This window comes from Podarcis muralis, chromosome 2, assembly GCF_964188315.1.
Source record: "Podarcis muralis chromosome 2, rPodMur119.hap1.1, whole genome shotgun sequence".
NCBI lineage: Eukaryota > Metazoa > Chordata > Lepidosauria > Squamata > Lacertidae > Podarcis > Podarcis muralis.
Window position 1 is genome coordinate 51,728,743 of NC_135656.1, and position 19,867 is coordinate 51,748,609.

General features: G+C 41.9%; 1 long non-coding RNA gene across 1 annotated transcript in view; it reads left to right on the forward strand.

Annotated features, from left to right (window-relative positions):
* The first annotated feature begins 587 nt into the window (after positions 1–587).
* Positions 588–19,867, forward strand: part of LOC114591089 (uncharacterized) — a 99,450-nt gene continuing 80,170 nt past the window's right edge. The window contains exons 1-2 of the long non-coding RNA XR_013391900.1: positions 588–998; positions 4,916–4,976. This is a non-coding gene — a long non-coding RNA (uncharacterized LOC114591089). The remainder of the gene's footprint in view (positions 999–4,915; positions 4,977–19,867) is intronic.

Consider the following 19,867-nt stretch of genomic DNA (forward strand, 5'->3'; position numbering starts at 1 on the left):
TCGTCTTGGTGAGGAGTTATTTTCTGATTTTATAAGAAAGGCCTATTTGGTTGATAAAATATGAACTGTTTGAAAGATTTATAGGTGTCAGAAATCCTGCCTAACTTTTTATATTTAGAACAGCCGCACTGTGATATTTTAAAAACTGGTATTTACTCATGTAATCATTTGCTTTTTATGTGGGACATGAACTGGGTGTGTGACTACTGCGCTTGATACAAAGAGAGGTATGGGCAGAACAAAATGCTAAAATTGCACCATTTTGAAAACGGCAGTCCTGTAGGACAACAGCAAAGCAACCATCACCTGTGTTTACAGGCTACCCCCTTTATACCTTAGACAATAGCCTGCGTAATAGTTTTGAGTTAGCCCATTTTCTGCGTAGGTTGCTGAAGTTGCAAACTCTTTGCCATTAAAGGCAGAAAACAGATAAAGGTTCAAAACATTTGCTAGTTGCCCCAGTGCAAGACATCTACTTTTTTTTTTAATAGACTTTTCACAGTTTGGAAAGTGATGGAGACACGTGTTGAAAAGTGTGATTATCAGGAAGACATGTAAACACCCAGAAAGAAACATAAGAATGAATGTTCCTTGTCATATAACCGCCCCACAAACAAATGAGAACAAATACTCATTAAAGACCACACATAGTCTTGCCACCACATTAGCTTTGCGCAAATAAATTAGGAGAAATGCTCAATAAATAGATCATCTAGAGACGCCCCTAGTGTGTTATGCAGATGAATCATATCCTGGATTTGAAGATTATGATGGGCTGCTGATCTAGGCAATGAAAACACAGAATATTGGTCCTAAACCCTCATTGGTCACTTTGACAGGATGAAATCTCGTTATGGCTTTACCTTGTGGAAGTACTGATTCTGCGGCAGATGACTAATTTTCTCCTCCTGTGGCTCCACTAAGATGTCAACTCAACGGAGAGTTTGTTTTTTGCATGTAGCAATGGAGCATATCTCATGTCCATCAATTCCACACAGGTACCATCACTCTGTGACTGCAAAAAGTGCAAGTCAAAAAGAAGTAGCCCCTGTGCAAAGACCTGAATATCCATGTATCTAATTTAAATATATTTACCTCCAGCTTTGTCGTCTCTGCTCCAATGTAATTGGGCTGCTGCTGCTGCTGCTTCTTTTACCGAACACACACACACAACTATCCCCAGCTGTTTCCTGCTACGACTTGTGCCAACTGCTCAGCTGCTCTTGGAAAAGGAAGGAGATGTAGGCTATTGCCAGGCTGGTCAACTGGGAACTTGTGAGGGAAACTTTAGATCTTACCCAGAAAGCAGATGGGAGGAAGCACTTCCTCTTCGTACACTTCCTGTGTATTGTCTAAAGTGGGAACTTGTGCATCTACCCTGTGATGATGCATGATTTCTGGATGCAGGTATATTGCATATTGCTGGGGCATCACATGATCTGTGAGTTTTGGCTTTGCCTAGAAACCATTAGGAGTTACCTTTCCCCCCACCCCCATCTCTGTAATATTTTGAAGCCATTCTAGCTGTGCCAGAGCTTTCTCCTTTGGCAAGAGTTGGCTTTTCTTTTTTGGGACTACGTTTCCTACTTTCCCGGTCAAACTGACTAGTTATAATGCTGGGGATTTTTCTGCCTCTCTCCATAGCACATTCCTTGCCTTGAGTTTGTTCACATACTTGAACTTTCTGCAGTTATTTATACCTTTTTGCTGAGATGGGCATAGGGAGCCCTCCTGGTAGTTCCTCTGCACTCAGAGGCTTGATGTGTAGCGGCACAGGAGAGGGCATTCTCCGTGGTGGCTCCTAAGCTATGGAACTCCATCCCTACAGCGGTGTGCCTCTCACCTTCATTATACAGCTTTTGGAAGATGCATCTTCTTGTTCTGGCTTTTGACACTTGAGGTGTATGTTTTTAGGAGCCACCTTATTTTTACTGTTGTAAGTTGTATTAAATTGATTTTAATATATTATTTTAATGCTATAACCCGCCCTGGAATGCAGGGTGGGTTATAGCAGGCATGCCAACTCTATGGGGCCAAGGTGTTTTTGGCCCCCTCAATATCAATGTTGAGGGGGCAGGGGAGGCTGAGCGTGGAGCTGAGCATGGCACAGCTTCAGTGGCTGGCTCCTCCTGAGTGCAAGGAAGGAGGATCCGTTGGCCCTTTGAGCTGCACTGCTTCGGTCTCTGCCCTCAGCCTCCTCCCAATGATGTAATGACACATGCACATCATGTGTTGTGGCACATGACATCATACATGTGCACCACATACCAGGGCCCCTCAATCTGAGGTGGAAGTTGGCACCTCTGGTGGGTATTAAATGAATAAATAATACTTGACCTCTGATTTTGGCACACTTGCAGGGAAGGGCCACAGCTCAGTGGCAAAACATCTATTTTGAATGCAGAGGCTGAATCACTGCCTTCTGCAGGCAGGGCTGGAAAAGACCCCTTTCTGAATTGCCAGAGATGTGCTACCTCTCAGTGCAGAGCTGATCTGAGCAAGGCAGGCCAGCGATCAAACTTTGTAGTTGACAGCTTCCAAAGTTGTGTAGGATGATGGGGGATAGATGCAGATGTCATTTTGTTGTCTCCAGATGATGCCAGTTGCTGCATCATTAGCAATCTCTTGATAATCTTAGCTGTGAACACCCTAGTTTTTGTGAAGGCTTTAAAGGTGGTCCACCATAGCATCTTGATTTCACCTCCTTCTCTCAAAGGCTTGTGGGTTTTATACAACTGATTACATGGAAAATGGATGGAAGACACGTGTTTTTGGTTCAAATAAAAGGAGAGGAGGGGAAAAAGTACGGACACAGGCAGCACTGGTTCCAGCAATTTACTGCAGAATATCTGAACCAGATGCTGTTAAACCATAATTCCAAGCAATTTGCCAGAATTATGTATCTTCTTTAATCTTTTGAGTCAAAGTTAGGCTATGCATGGTTTGCATTACTTGTATATATAAACAAAACTGTGATGCGATTACAGCTAATATGAGACAGATAATGATAAACAGGCATGATTTCACTAACTGCTGTCCTAGCTGGGGGAAAATTGCAGCTTTCTTTGCTAACTGGGGATAGTCTATCATAAAAGAGTCTTCAAAATGTGGCTGCCCAGATGAAGACATTTCCAGCAATTTCATTATTCATAGCTATTCAGAAGCAATGTGGAGATTCAGCAGACTTTTGTCCCAGTTTTTAGTGACAACAAAGGCTGGCCCTTTAGAGGTCAGACTATAGCAATTAGATCTGCCTTCCTCCACGTTAGTGCCCTCCAGGTTTTATTGAACTCTCAGCTCCCATCAGGCCCAACCAGCATGGCCAATGGTCCAGAATGATAGGAGTTGTGGTCTAACAATATCTGAAGGGCACCAGGTTGGAGAAGGGTGACTTAGATGTAATGACATGGGAGGAATGTATTTGCATGAATTGATCAGTGGTGTAGCACCTGTGGTCCCACAGATGTTGCTAGACTACACTTTCCATCATCACAGGCCATTGCCCATATTGTCTGGAGCTGATGGGAGTTGGAGTCCAACAACATCTGGAAGACAACACCATAAATTGTCCCCTAATAGAGCCACAATAGACAAAAAAAGAGTTGCTCATGGGAATCCTATTATGTAAGGTACCATTTTAGCAAATTATGAGCTGTTGAGTCTGGAATATGCTGAGAAACAAAAATTCACCTTGGAACAATGGAGTAGGGAAACAGATGACTGCTAACCATATGAGATGATAGCCATGGAAACATCTGCTGCATGGCAGCCGTACCCATCTGGAGAGGCCTATAGAATCTGTCACATGAGAAATCAAGGATGAAGACAAATGTGGCATTTTTAGAGCAGTGAAGACTCCAGTTCTATTCAGTCCAAGCATATATTTTCTCTCCAAGGTCAAGCTCTGAAGCAGAAGCCGGCTGTGCATGAGGCTCCTGTGATGATCTCCCCCTTCCAATTCCTGGAGCAGTTTTGCACTTAAAAAAATAAAATGAATACTAGTTTATTAGTTACATGAGTTTTAAATAATGAACTTGTTCATTGCTTGATTAAATCTCCATGGTTTGTATATGAGAAACAATGAATTGAAACAAATTGCTTCCTTTTATATACAGTGGTACCTCGGTTTATGAACTTAATCCGTTCCGGAAGTCCGTTCGCAAACCGAAATCGTTCTTAAACCGAGGCACGCTTTCCCTAATGAGGCCTCCTGCCGCCGGTGCCCTTCCACTGTTCGGCTTCCGGTCTTGGAGTGAGGTAAAGTTCACAAATCAGGACACTACTTCTGGTTTTGTGGAGTTCGTAAACCGAATACAGTGTTACCTCGGGTTACAGGCGCTTCAGGTTACAGATTCCGCTAACCCAGAAATAGTACGGGTTAAGAACTTTGCTTCAGGATGAGAACAGAAATCATGCTCTGGCGGTGCGGCAGGCAGTGGGAGGCCCCATTAGCTAAAGTAGTGCTTCAGGTTAAGAACAGTTTCAGGTTAAGAACGGACCTCCAGAATGAATTGCGGTAAATTCATTCTATAGTTTGTAAACAGGGCTGTTCTTAAACCAAGGTACCACTGTAAATAGTGACTACGGTATATGTGTTACAGTAGGCATTGGCTTAGAAAAGGCATTCCCCCTGGGATGAGAGAGAATGCTTTTTCTAATGTGACACCTGATACTCAATGTTTTGTTTTTTTTTTAAAAAAAACCAATTATCGTTTTTTTAGTAGATGCAGAGGTTTTTAAATTATGCCTGAACTATAAGCAGCCCATTACTAAAATGCAGAATGATGTGCTTAAATGTTGGTGTAGTGTAGTGCTTAAAAAAATATCAGAGCTGGATAGAATGCTTGAAGCATGTGGGGAGGACAAGACTGATGGCTCAATGTCAAATTGTTGTTATGCATGTCTGTCATTTCAGTTGCAAAGCACAGAGGAAACTGGGAGGAAGCTGAGCTTGCACTATTGCTGAACAATTCATGGTAAGATCTGTTCTGATATTCCATTAATTTCCCCACCCATTTCCACGGCTGTCTGGGTTTCCAAGTAGTTGCAGAGGTGTGGCACTGCTTAGTTTATTGTATAGCAGGAAGCTACAGCTAATTGCTTCTCCATCCAGTTCTATCCACAATACAATATGTATTTAAGCAGATGCCATTTTGTTAGTGGTTATCTATTTCCACGCAGGGTGTCATAATTATATTTAACGTTACAATATCAGAACTCGCTAATACAATAGAGTCTTACTGTCTGGCCATTTTAAAAAACAAATTCTGGCTATCTACCTGTACATCTGTGCAACTGCTTGAATGCAAATAGCATCGCAGCTAATTCAAATGTATGATTATCTAGATATTTTCCAGGTTGTTTGAACCGGAATGATGCAGTTTCTGCCATTCATCTAAATTGAATTGTACTGTAGCTCTGGCTGCTATTCTATGTAAACTCCTTACCACCTGCCCACAAAGCCTCCCACAAAATATAATTGTAATTTTGCTCGCTGAAATGGGATCTCAGTTTAGCAAATAGCATATGCCACTGCATCAATATTGTTTCACACCTCTCCAATCTCTGAGCAGTGCGAGATTCCAGGGGTTCCAGATGTTTACCCAGAGTTTGGTTTCCTCAGAATGAAGAACAGCAGAGACTGTGGTGTCTTTAGGATATATGGCTTATTTACACATACCATATATACAACCTGAGCCTTTAGTGGAGGGGCTCACAGCATTAACACCCCAAGAGGATCTTGCTTCTCCCACAGCCACAGCCTTGGATTCCAACAGAAATCAGGCACAGCTCTGTCTCCCAGCTGCCCAGCCTGCTTCCAGCTTCCAGCTCACATCCCTCGACTCTGGCCTTTGTCTTTGTAACAACCAGCCAGTTGATGGAAGGGAGCCCACCCATTTGCGCTCTGGCACAGAGCCACTTCCTTTGTTACCTTAACGACCCACACTAAAGCTGTTATCAAGAAACTTGTCTGGCTGTTCCAGCAACTGGATACTTGTTGGATCCAGGAATTAGAAGGGGCTCAGACATACAGCCTAACCACACTCCCAAACTCACAACAATATATTTGAATAGATGTTTCCATCAGTGACGAAGCTGCATGCTCCGCTACGGGGGGCAGAGCAGGCGGGGGCATGAATGGCGCCCCCCAGGGGGGTGATGCATGCCTGGGGGGTGTGGCACGCCGCCCGCGAGGGCGTGGTGTGCTGCCCGCAGGGGCATAGTGCGTGTTCTGGGGGTGTGATGTGCTGCCTGTGGGGCATGGCGCCCGGCGCTTGTGCGGGTACACGGTGTGTGTCAGGGATGTATGCCGCAATGACACCCTACCAGAATTGTGGTGCCAGGGGCAGTCCGCTCCCTCTGCACCCCCGTTCCTCTGCCAGTGGTTTCCATACATTTTGTAAAACCTTTTTCTTTTGTGTGGTTAGAGATTAAAGCATAGTTTCCACAAATAAGCTGACACTATTGACACGAAGTACTGTAGTAGTTTCTGCTTCTGTCCAAAGACTTGTTCCAGTGTTAATATGGGAACGGATCATACTGTGTGTCAGTGGCTCATAGGATCGGCCTGTAAGATATGCGATTTGCTCAGTGCACTGCGCTGCTAACAATGTAAACCATTATACTGCTGACATCAGGCACAAACTATTTTATTTTAATGCGGCCTTCTTTATTTTGGTGAGACTTAGGCAGGAGCCATGCTGGTTGTTGGAACCGATCCTTAGCAAACAGCCAGTTAAAACATTATTGAGGTCATAGATGGTAAAGAACTCCTAAGCCCCATCTGGTCCTTCTCTTTACTAGTTGCATAATGCTCCCTGTACAACATTCCCATGGGCTTTTCCCAGTCTAGCCAGAAATCACTTCATTCCCTTTGTTAGGCTGTTTTCCCGTCATCATTCTCTCTATTTCCAATCTCTGTTCAGGCTATGACTACTAAGGCTTATTTATGCAGCCCAAAAGGTATTACCCACACATAGGAGGGAGATATCAGCAGGCTTGGGGGAGGGGGGAGAACCTGAAGATTTGTACAGGATTACAAAAAAAATCTTCAGGAAAACCCCTTCTAAGTTCCCACCCCTAACTTTGAAACCAGTTCAATGAGAATAGAGTATGCTTGTTGCCTGTTGGAAGGGGGAGAGAGAAATGGAAAACTTGTGGGAGGAATGGAACAGAATGGAATATCCCTGAAAAGTGCATGGATGGAAGGAACAGTGAACAGGAGCACTCTAGGCCGTGACATTTTAATGGTTGGCTTATTTTAATTGGAACTTTGTTGTTGTTGTTGGTTTTTTTTGGTGTTGGTTTGTTCTACTTGTGCTGGAAGATCCCCAAGACCTAAGTGAGTCTGGGGAATCGGAGAAAAATAATTATATGCACAAAAACGGGGAACCTGCAAAATTATGTCCCTTCATCAAAGTTTCCCTTTGAAACCTAATTGCAGTCTGCTGTTATTGGGCCCATTCTCCAGTAATTCTACTGGGTTTTCTTACCAACCCAGATAAGCACCCAAGCCCAAGCCCAAAGCAGATAAGTTAGTCATCAATGATTATCATGGGGGACAGGGAATACTTATATGTCAACCAAAATAACTTTGTTGCCTTGTAAACAGCATACAAAGATGTAACTCTGGGTCCGAACACTTCCTCCCCAGAGCCCTCCAGAATTTCAGGTGTGAAATTCTGCAATGGAAAGCCTTTTTTACTTGCTTAGGGTCTCTAACCAAACTGCTGTGGTGTAGTGGTTAAGAGCGGTAGACTCGTAATCTGGTGAACTGGGTTCGATTCCCCACTCCTCCACATGCAGCTGCTGGGTGACCTTGGGCTAGTCCCACTTCTCTGAAGTCTCTTAGCCTCACTCACCTCACAGAGTGATTGTTAGCCGCTTTGAGACTCCTTCGGGTAGTGATAAAGCGGGATATCAAATCCAAACTCCTCCTCCTCCTCCTCCTCCTCCTCTATGTGTTTTTAGAATCCTTCTATTAAAATATATTGTTCTTTTAATGCCACCATCATCACAGAGGTGACTGTGTATATTGATTGAAAATATATTGTATTTTTTTTTATATAAATTTTTATTGATTTTCCATAGATAAAAAGAAACAAAACAAAAACATTAACAAACACAAAATCGACTTCCCCATACCACCCCTTTTCTGCATCCTTGTTTCAAAGTTTTTCAGCAACCCTTTCGTCATAAACATATTTTATGTTTCATAAATTTAACTTCCTTAAGTTATTAAAACAGCTGTAGTTCTTTATCTCTTATTTCCCTGATCTTCTAGTTTTCATCCAAATTATAACAATTTTTAAGGTAAACTTTAAATTTACTCCAATCATCATCCACCGCCTCCCTTCCCCGGTCTCGAATTCTGCCAGTCATCTCCGCCAGTCCCATGTAGTCAATCACCTTCGTCTGCCATTCTTCCAACGTGGGTAGTTCTTGTGTCTTCCAATACTTTGCTAGAAGAATTCTTGCTGCTGTTGTGGCATACATAAAAAATGTCTTATCCTTCTTTGGCACCATTTGGCCCACCATACCCAAGAGAAAGGCTTCTGGTTTCTTAATAAAGGTTCTCTTCAGAACTTTCTTAATTTCATTGTAGATCATTTCCCAGAAAGCCTTAATCTTTGGGCAGGTCCACCAAAGGTGATAGAAGGTTCCCTCCATTTCGTTACATTTCCAGCATTTATTATTGGGCAAATGATAAATCCTCGCTAACTTAGCAGGAGTCATGTACCACCTGTAGATCATTTTCATAATGTTTTCTCTTAAGGCATTACATGCCGTAAATTTAACGCCGGTGGTCCATAACTGCTCCCAATCTGCGAGTTCAATGTCATGTCCAATATCTTGTGCCCATTTAATCATACTAGACTTCACCATTTCGTCTTGAGTATTCCACTTCAACAACAAGTTATACATTCTTGACAAATTTTTAGTATTGGATTCTAACAATTCTGTTTCTAGTTTTGACCTCTCCACTTGGAAGCCTTTCTTTCTGTCCTGTTTAAATAATTCATTTATCTGTCGATAATGTAACCAATCTCTCACCTTAAACTTCAGTTTCTCAAAGCTTTGCAGTTTTACTTTTTCACCATCCTGTTCTATAATTTCAAAATATTTAGGCCAATTTGAACCCATGTTCAATTTTTTCACCTCTTTAGCTTCCATTGGTGACAACCATCTGGGGGTTTTACTTTCAAGCAAATCTTTATACCGTATCCAAACATTATACAATGCTTTCCTGACCATATGGTTCTTAAAGCCTTTATGCGATTTTACCTTGTCATACCATATATATGCATGCCAACCAAATCTATTATCAAATCCTTCAAGATCCAAAATGTCTGTATTCTCAAGGAGCAGCCAATCTTTCAACCAGCAGAACGCTGCTGATTCATAGTAAAGTCTTAAGTCCGGCAGGGCAAAACCTCCTCTATCTTTTACATCTGTTAATGTCTTAAATTTTATTCTTGGCTTTTTGCCCTGCCAAACAAATTTAGATATGTCTTTCTGCCACCTCTTGAAACAGTCCATCTTGTCTATTATTTGTAGTGTCTGAAACAGAAATAGCATTCTAGGCAATACATTCATTTTGATAACAGCAATTCTGCCTAACAAGGAAAGTTTCAGCCTTGACCATATGTCTAGATCTTTCTTAACTTCTGTCCAACATTTATCATAGTTGTCTTTAAATAAGTTCACATTTTTCGATGTCAAATTCACCCCCAGGTACTTCACTTTTTTTGCTATTCCCAAACCTGTTTCATTCTGAAATCTCTCTTTTTCCTCATTTGTTAGGTTTTTCTCCAACACTTTAGTTTTTTGTTTATTCAATTTAAATCCTGCAACTTGACCAAATATCTCGATCAGTTCTAAAACTCTTTTTGTACTAGTGTTTGGCTGCTGTAAAGTCAAAACTAGGTCATCTGCAAATGCCCTTAATTTATACTCTTTCACTCCGACCTGAATTCCTTTAACCAACTGGTCCTTCCTAATCATGTTTAACAAAACCTCCAGAACCGATATAAAAAGTAGAGGGGAGATAGGGCATCCCTGTCGTGTTCCTTTCTCTATAGCTATCTCTTTCGTTACCTCATTGTTCACAATTAATTTTGCTTTCTGCTCAGAGTATATCGCACCTATACCATTTTCAAAACCTTGGCCTACCCCCATCCCTTGGAGATTCTTTTTCATAAAGCTCCAACAAATGTTGTCAAAGGCTTTCTCCGCGTCCACAAAAATCAAAACCACTTTTCTATTAATGTCCGTTTCCAACAGTTCCACAATGTCTATTATATTCCTCACATTGTCCGACATGTGTCTTCCCGGAAGAAAGCCTGCTTGGTCCTTATGAATCTCACCTATCAACACTTTCTTAAATCTTTTTGCTAAACTGTCTGCAAATATTTTGTAATCCACATTTAATAATGAAATCGGGCGGTAGTTCTTAACCTGGTTCTTTTCAGTCTCAGTTTTTGGTATAAGTGAGATAAAAGCCTCTTTCCACGATTCGGGTGCCTTTTCCCCCTCCAGTATTTCGTTGCATACTTCTTTCAATGGTTGCACTAAACATTCTTTCAGGGCTTTGTAATATCTGGCCGTCAAGCCATCTGGTCCTGGAGATTTTCCCAATTGTGTTTTTTGAATGGCATCCTCTATTTCTTGTTCTGTTATTTTCTCATTCAATGTCAACTTACTTTGTTCTGAAATTTTGGGTAGTCCATAATTTTTAAGAAATTCGTCTATTTCTTGTTCCTTCATAGGCCCTTGTGTATATAATTTCCTGAAAAAACTTTGGAAACAATTACTTATCTCATTTGGCTTATAAATATTCTTTCCATCTACCTCCAAACAGGTAACAGTATTCAATTTTTGCCTTTTTTTCAATTGCCATGCAAGGAGCTTCCCACATTTGTCTGCTGACTCAAATGTCCTTTGTCTCATTTGCTTAATTTTCCATTCTATCTCTTGATTTGTCAATTCCATATATTGCATCTGGTAATACTTTATTTCTCTCAAAATTTCATGAGACTTTGGTTTAGACCTCAGTTTCTTTTCTCCTTCCTTCATTTTTTCCAAAATTCTTTCCTTCCTTTCATTTTGCTTCTTCCTCTTGATTGAATTCTGTTGTATCAGGAAGCCTCGCATCACGGCTCTGCTCGCGTCCCAAATTGTTCTTTTTTCAACTTTTGTTCTTAGGTTTATCTCAAAGTAATCTTTCAATGTCTTTAGGGCCTTCTTACAAATTTGTTCATCTCTAAATAGGGAGTCATTCATTCTCCATCTGAAGGATCCAGTTGTTGTCAGTTTCATTTCCATCTTTACTGCGTTATGGTCGGAGCAGGTTTTTGGGCAGATTTCTACTTTCTTTATCTTTGTAGCCATCACACTAGATACCCAAATTTGATCGATTCTTGTCCATGTCATCTTTGATTCAGAGAAAAAAGTTCCCTCTCTTTCGAGAGGGTTCCTAGTTCTCCAAATGTCTATCAAGTCCATATTTTCCGTCATCTCAAAAAAGGTTTTTGGTAATCTTCCTTCTTTAGAGATTACTTGTCTTTGTGCCTTGTCCATATTAGTGGAGACCACTCCATTCATGTCCCCCATCATTATTACTTTGTAGTCGAGGTAATCCAGTAAAGTCTCATGCAGCTTCTTAAAGAATTCTGCCTTCCCATCATTTGGTGCATATATTCCAATTATCAAATATTTTTCTCCCTGGATCTGTACTTCAATTGCCAAATATCTTCCTTCTTCATCCTTAAATTTCATTTTTGGATCCAATTTTTCTTTTGCATAGATCACTACTCCTCTCTTTTTCACTTTGTCAGAAGATATGAATTCTTGTCCTAATCTTTTATTTACAAGCAATTTTCTGTGTGCTCTAGTTATATGGGTTTCCTGTAAGCATATCAGATCCAGTTGCTCCCTTTTCAAAATATGGAAAACTTGGCGTCTTCTTCTGGGAAGGTTCAAACCATTACAGTTCCAGCTAAGAAGTTGCAGAGACATTTTGTTTATTAGGCGTTTGACCCTCCGACTGCCCCAAGTTTTTCTTCTTCTTCAGTTGGCAATGGTGGTAGTCCGTATGATAAATTTGCGACGTCCACTAGCTCTCCTCCTTCTGGTGTTGATCCTTGTCCTTCTCTTGCCAGGTCCACTGTACCTTTCTGTAGGTCCTCTAGATTTCTCTCCAAGAAGTATTCTTTTTCCTGTACTGTTCTTATTCTTACCTTCTTTCCTTTGTAGTTAAAGGACAACCCCTGTGGAAATTCCCACCTAAAGAGTATGAAGTTCTTCTTCAGTAAATTGGCCAAGTCTCTATAAAAAGTCCTCACTTCCAAGATGTATTTGGGTATGTCCTTGAAGATTTGAACTTGAATATTTCCAATTACCAAAGCTTTTTGATAATGCAGGTTCAATATCTTGTCTCTTTCCTCTTTAGTTCTTAGAGTAATCAAACAATCCCTTGGCTTCTTACTTTGCCTTCTGCCAAGTCTAAAGGCCGTTGTTATCTCTACTTCATCATCCTCCAACTCTTCTTGCCAATTTTCCAAAATTGCCTGTGTGAGAAATTCCGTCAGATTGTCCCCTTCGTTCTCTGGAACCTGCCTCAGTTTCAAATTCCGTTCTTTCCTCTGAAGTTCCAATAAGGAGAGAGCTGCTTCATGCTCATTCACCTTTTTCTCTATCGGCGCAAGTTTTCCCTGTGTCTCCTCTGCAGTAGATCTCGCAGTCTCTGCAATTTTCCTGGTTTCTGTAGATTCCTGAATCAGTCTATTTATAGATTCTGTGTTAGACGCCACCGACGTGGTGTTCAAGTCCAATCTTGCTGTAAGTTCTGTCAATTTCTTTGAATTTTCTGTAGATTGTTTTGTTAAGGCCTCTAGGGATTGATTTATTTTAAGCAGTGCCTGTGTCATAGATTCCATTGATGCTGCTGTCACACTTTCCGGTGCAGGCACTATATTGCCAGAGATTGAGCCTCTTTTCTTTTGTGTCACTTTAGCTTTAGACCTGGTTCTTATCTCCTCTGCCGTGCCACTCATATCCCAAGGCCGTTCTCACAGGAAAAACTTGCAATGGAAAATCCCAGTGTTAGTCAGTTACCTTGCAGTTTTTCCCTCTTGGTCCTCAAGAGGGAGCAATTAATAGTGTCCAAGTTAAGGAAAACAAAGAAACACAAATCCGGATGTAAAGAGTTTAAAGTCCGCCATTAAAGTTGTTTAAAACTTTTTTTTTCCAAGTAAATTTAAATAGTCAAATTTCTGTAATAAAGTCCCGTTCAAGTCCTGAAACTTTTTCACCACTTAAAATATAGTCTGTATCCACTCCGTATCCTTTTTTAAAGAACAAATTCTTCCCGGTGTTAACTCCTGGCAGATCGTCCCCGGGGAATCAGGGCAGTGGGAAACCTTGTTTCCTTTTAATTTAAAAGTATCTTCGCAAGACTGTCTTTTTCCCCCTTCTCCTGCCGATCGGGGGGAAGAGATACATTTGACAGCTCAGGGCTGACAGTTCACACTAGCTTTCTTGCAACTGCAGCGGGGTCTTTCGTTGCTTTATTTTTCTGCAGTCCGGGGGGGGGGGGGCAGACTTCCTTATTTTATGCCCTCCCGTTTTCAGCCAAATTTTCAATTATTTTTAAGGGTCCCATTCCTTTTTTCGCTCTTACTCACGGATATTTCAGTCCGAATTTTCTTTTCAGGAAGGAATCGGCGCTCTCCGTTATGGCGACGCGGCTTCACTCCGCAGGCTGGGTAGCGACTCTCAGCACCGCGCTCACTCCCGATGCCGCTCCGGAGCCTTTAAAAAGACTCCTTCACAGTACCGGGGGGCGCAAAGGTGCCCACCGAGTCTCCTTGTTCTCAGGCTTCAGCGCCTGAGATTTTAGGGGTCCCCCGCTCGCCGTAGCGGGTAAGACCCAAACTTGCGGAGCAGTCCTTCTCTGGAGCTCGGAGGCAGGACCGCCATTAAACGCTGGCGCCGACCGGAAGTCTTCTGAAAATATATTGTATTGTAACTTTTAAATAAATGTTTTTTGGGGGTGCGGGGGAAGAATCCTTCTAGGGTTCTAATTGCACGGGGAGCCTAAATGAGTAGAACCAACTCCCTACTTATTCTTCCAAGTCATGGCAGGTGATAGGGAGGGGCGGAGGCAGGAAAGTCAGCAGAAAATAATAACGACGATATAGTAATAACGATTGAAGAACCCATAAGCAGCTTAAAAGAGGTATTGGAGGAAATAGACCAGTTCGGTAAAATGGCCGGATTTACACTGAACAAAAAGAAAACAAAAATAATGGTTAAGAATATTGACCAGAGTTTAGTGGATGAATTGAAACAAGAATCTGGAATTGATGTGACTAAGAAAGTGAAATACCTGGGAATATGGTTGACCCCAAAAAATATCGATTTATATGAGAACAATTATATTCAAGTATGGAAGGGAATTAAGAAAGATTTAGAAACCTGGGGTAGAATGAAATTGTCCTTTTGGGGCAGAATATCAACTATCAAAATGTGCGTGCTCCCCAAGATGATATTTCTGTTTCAAATGATCCCTATAATCAGGGGAATAAGCGTGTTTAAAGAGTGGCAAAGAACGCTCTCAAGATATATCTGGCAGGGCAAGAAACCTAGAATACAATTCAAGTTACTGACAGACGCCAAGGAAAGAGGCGGTTTTGCCCTGCCAGACCTAAAACTATATTATGAGGCGTGTTGCCTTTGTTGGATAAGGGAGTGGATAAAATTAAATAACAACAAATTACTAGATCTAGAGGGCCATGACAATAGGTTCGGATGGCACGCCTATTTGTGGTTGGAGAAGAAGAAAGTCCATAAAGGTTTCACTAACCATGTTATAAGGGGCTCACTAATAGAGGTCTGGGAAAGGTATAAAAATATTCTGGAATTTAAAACCCCGCACTGGTTATCACCACTAGAGACAGTGTCAGTTAAAAAGATCAATATGAGACCAAACTGGATAACATATGGCGAATTGGTAGTGAAAGAGGGGGAGAAATGGAAACTGAAGCCATATGAACAGGTTAAGGACCAGGTTCATGATTGGATGCAATATTTCCAGGTAAATGCACTATTTAACAAAGATCTTAAAGAAAAAGGTTATATAGAAAAAGTGTCTAAATTTCAATCAGATATAATTGATAGTGATGTTAAGATAACCTCAAAAATGTATAAAATACTTTTGGAATGGGAAACAAAGGACGAGGAGATCAAGTCGGTCATGATTAAGTGGGCCAGAGATTTTGGTTACAGTATACAATTAGAGGATTGGGAAAAGGTATGGAACGAGAACATGAAATTCACTGCATGCACAGCACTAAAGGAAAACATAATGAAGATGGTGTACAGATGGTACATTACACCGGTAAAATTAGCAAAGATGTACAAGACATGTAATAGGTGCTGGAAATGCAAAGAAAAAGAGGGATCTCTCTTTCATATGTGGTGGGACTGCAGGAGGGTGAGGGGATTCTGGGAACTGATTTATTGTGAGTTGAAAAAGATGTTTAAATACTCATTTGTGAAGAAGCCAGAATCCTTCCTGTTAGGTATAACAGGAAGAGAGATAAAAAGACAGGATTACAAACTGTTCCAATACGCCGTTACAGCGGCAAGAATATTGATGGCCCAGAGGTGGAGACAGGAGGAAATGCCGACTTTGAGTGAATGGAGGATGAAACTTGTAGATTACGCAGAACTGGACAAAATGACTGGAAGAATAAGATATCAGAAAAATCAAAGATTCATAGAGGACTGGGGAAAGTTTGCGGCATATCTGGAAACTATATGTGATCAACAAACAACGCTAGTGGGGTTTAAAGAGACTTTGTAACACTGTAAGGTATATTGTGTGACAGAATCACAGAGATGTAAGATAATGGTAAAATAGCAATACTATATAGAAAATGCGGGAAAATAAGAAAAATGGATGACTGTGGGGGGTGCTGGTGGAGGTTCAAAAACTGTAAATATGCAATCATGGTTGTAACCAATATAAACAAAAGAAAAACCGAATAAAAAAGAACTTAAAAAAAAAAAGGAAAGTCAGCAGAAAAAGAAAGTGGAGTGGGAGTTTTCCTCCTCTCATAATAACAGAATGTGGGGTCATCCACCGATGCTGCATGTTGGAAGAAAACAAAAGAAAACCCTCCTTCACACTGTACATAGTTGAACTATAGGATTTGCTCCCACTTGTATGGCTGTAAAAGATGAGGCGAATCTATGGGGGATAAAGCTATTAATGGCTACTTGCAACAATGGCTATGCTCTACCTCCACTTTTTGGGTCCAGTTTGCCTCCAAATGCCAGTTGCTGGGAATCACAAGTGGGTAGGGCGCTGTTGCCCTCACAACTTGCTTGCCGACTTTCCACAGGCATCTAGCTAGAGAACAGGATGCTGGACTTGACAGGTATTTGGCCTGATTAAGCAGAGCTCATCTTGTGTTCATCCTCATGCTCACTCTCTCTCAACAGGCAAGGGAATTAGACGTTCATATCAAAATGTGGGTCTCCCTCGCTGCACAGTTCTGTTTATTTATTTTCTGCAATTTCTTCTTGTTGAGTGTTTCTGAAAAGGTGTGCTGGGTTACGGCTAACATCCTGGTATGACAAGAGCACTACGAGGGAAGAAATTTGCCTGCTAGCTTTTTGGAAGGATTTAATGTCAATGAAAACACATTCTGCGTACAGATAGGTAATCCTTGGACAGTGTGTGGAATGTTGTGGCAGAACCGAAGGACCATTTGAACTGGTTTGGCGTTGAATATCATACATGCTTCAGGGCTGACAAATAAGCTATAATTCTGTTGAGGGTACCACTGAAACAACAAACCCCAAGAGTTCAGTTGGTCGGTGACAGCTGAAACCAGAGGCTTGAATTACAGTGGGCCTTGACAACAACTAAGAACAGTTATGGCATTCTTTATTTTCCTGCAAAAATATGTTTTATGCCTTTGCTGTCAATGAGAAAATAACTTTAATTGGCCTTGTGCATTTAAAATAGAGTCACATACAGTGGTACCTTGGGTTAAGTACTTAATTCGTTCCGGAGGTCCGTTGTTAACCTGAAACTGTTCTTAACCTGAAGCACCACTTTAGCTAATGGGGCCTCCCACTGCCGCCGGGCCGCCGGAGCACAATTTCTGTTCTCATCCTGAAGCAAAGTTCTTAACCTGAAGCACTAGCGGAGTCTGTAACCTGAAGCGTATGTAACCTGAAGCGTATGTAACCCGAGGTACCACTGCACTTGTATAAGTGTGTGTGTGTGTGTGTGTTTGCACGTACACGCACATACATACACTCACTCACTCACTCACTCACTCACTCACTCACACATACACACACACACACTATATCCATTTGTGTGTATGTTTAAATACAGTGTTCAGTGATACAAGGAGAAAAAGGGAACAAAGAAAGCTGCATTATTGTCTGCAAGCAGACACAGTTCAGCCACATTGTATAACCTAAGACTTTAAAAAGTTTTGAAGTGAAGATCCAGAAAGTCTCATGAAGTTTACACTTCCCTTTGTCCCGCAATTTATTTATTACATTTATATACAAGGAGCTCAGGGTGGTGTAGATGGTTCTCCTCCTTCCCATTCCGTTCTCACAACATCCCTGTGAGGTAGGTCAGGCTAAGAGATGGTGACTGGCCCAGGGTCACCCAGTGAGCTTCATGGCTGAGTGGGGATTCGAACCCTGGTCCCCCAGATTTCTATTTCCGTTTCCATGGTTTCTAGGCACGGGTCTGAGAAGTTTTTCTTTTGTTCCACAGCTTTCTCCAGGAAAACCCACCATTTACTGCTGAATTGGAACAAACATCAATCTGCAGAAAACCCAACTGACATTTGTTCCAATTCAGCAGTAAATAGCAGGTTTTCCTGGGGAAAGTGGTGGGACAAAAAATAAACCTCTGGGATCTGTGCCTAGAAATCATGGTACAAATGGGAATCTGGATGAGCCCAAAGATAGAAAGTGAAAAGAGGGTGGCAGCGAGAGAGAGAAAAGCTCATGCCCCGTTAACATACTTTTGGTTTTTCCAGAATGCCCACTTTTGACTCGGACCCAATCATTTTTGATCACCAGCATGCAGCACCCATTACACGCAGGGAAAAAGCCCCAGGAGAAAGGATGGGTGACCTTCATGCAGAATTTTCTTTCCCTGCTTGGATCTCTCCTACTATATACCGAAAGGATGGCTGCAAAGGGGAATATTTCTCAAGCATCCAGCCAGCAGCCTGGTTTGCAGATCAGTAGCTTATCCACATTCCCCTTTCCTCCGCTGTTACCAGACACAGTCCATGCATTAAAGCTCTGTCTCTGAGCACCTTTTCTTTTTTTGCTCCACGGAATCCCTCCGTTTAAAGCTCAGTCTGAGCAAACAGCTATCTGTGGAAACCCTGAACTGACCTTTGCTCTGACTGAGTGCTAAAGAGTGGGTTTTCACAGGGTAAGCTCAGGGCAATGCTCAGACATGGAGCTTTAAATTATGGAGCTGTGCCTGGAAAGAGTGGGGCAGAAGGTAAGAGTGGATAAGCTCAGCATTTCCATTGCTTTGCCTACCAAAGTTCCCATTTGACCATGGGCATAGCCAAAGGGGGCAGCGGCAGGGGGCAGCTTCCCCCCTAGGTCAAGTAAAACAATAGAAATATATAACTTAACTGACCAATCATGCTGGTTCTGCCCCCCAAACAAAAGTCCTGCCCCCCCCTAACTAAAACCCTGGCTACGCCCATGCATTTGACCCTATTCACAGTGAGTAGAATTTTGGCAACCCAGAGAATGGAACTCTCAGCCCCTCCATTTGAGCCAAAGATCTCTTTAGGGAGGGAGGGAGTCTAACTTCCACAGCTGTCATGGATTCCTGCAGTGGGCTACAGGAATATTATTATATTATTATCTGATCCAATAGTAGCTGAAAGAGCACAATTTGATTCTCTGGGAGAAAATGCTAGCTCACTAGGAGAGAGATTAAATCTTGGAACACCTCTGGAAAATTGTATTGATTTACAGGGTATTTTAAAATGATTTAAGACAGAGCAATAGTTTTAAAAGATTTGGTATGTGGCATCTGTTTTACAGATGAAATGTAGCACAATGAGCATGTAAGGATCACTTATTTACTCCAGGCGTCGTTCCTGAAGGTAGTACATCTGTGGTAGGGACACAACGTTTTCTCAGCATACAGACTCAGCATCTTGACATTGGGAAAACGTGGAACTCCTGTTAAGAACAAAGGAAGCTGCCATATACTTCTGAGTCACACCATTTGGTCCATCCAGTTCAGTACTGTCTACAATGAGGAGCAGTAGCTTTTCAGGGTTTTAGACAGCAGTCTTTCGATGCCTTCCCTGAAGATGCCAGGATTGAACCTGGAAACCTGCAAAGCATGGGCTGTACCCCTGAGCTGTGGTCCTCTAGAGCAGGGGTAGTCAACCTTTTTATACCTACCACCCACTAATGCATTTTTCCTGATGTAAATTTTTTTGTGCTTAATGGAAGGAGTATTCAGCTTGTGCCATAGAACCCCCTACCCCCCACCTAGAATCCTGAAACGCCCACTAGTGTGTGGTAGGGACCAGGTTGACAACCCCTGCTCTAGCGAGTGCTGTGTAGATGGTTATGTGTCATGGCGGCACCGGCTGGAAATTCCTTGTGATGCACACACAGTGAGAAACCACACAAGTGCACCATACCAGACTCATTCTATAAACTACCTTTCCCCCTTCCTATTATCAGACCGTGCTTTCTCACCCATTTCCTTCCCTGGAGTGTACATCCATCCATGTTAGATAAAAGGAGGAGAAAAAAAGTAAGGATCACCTTTTGC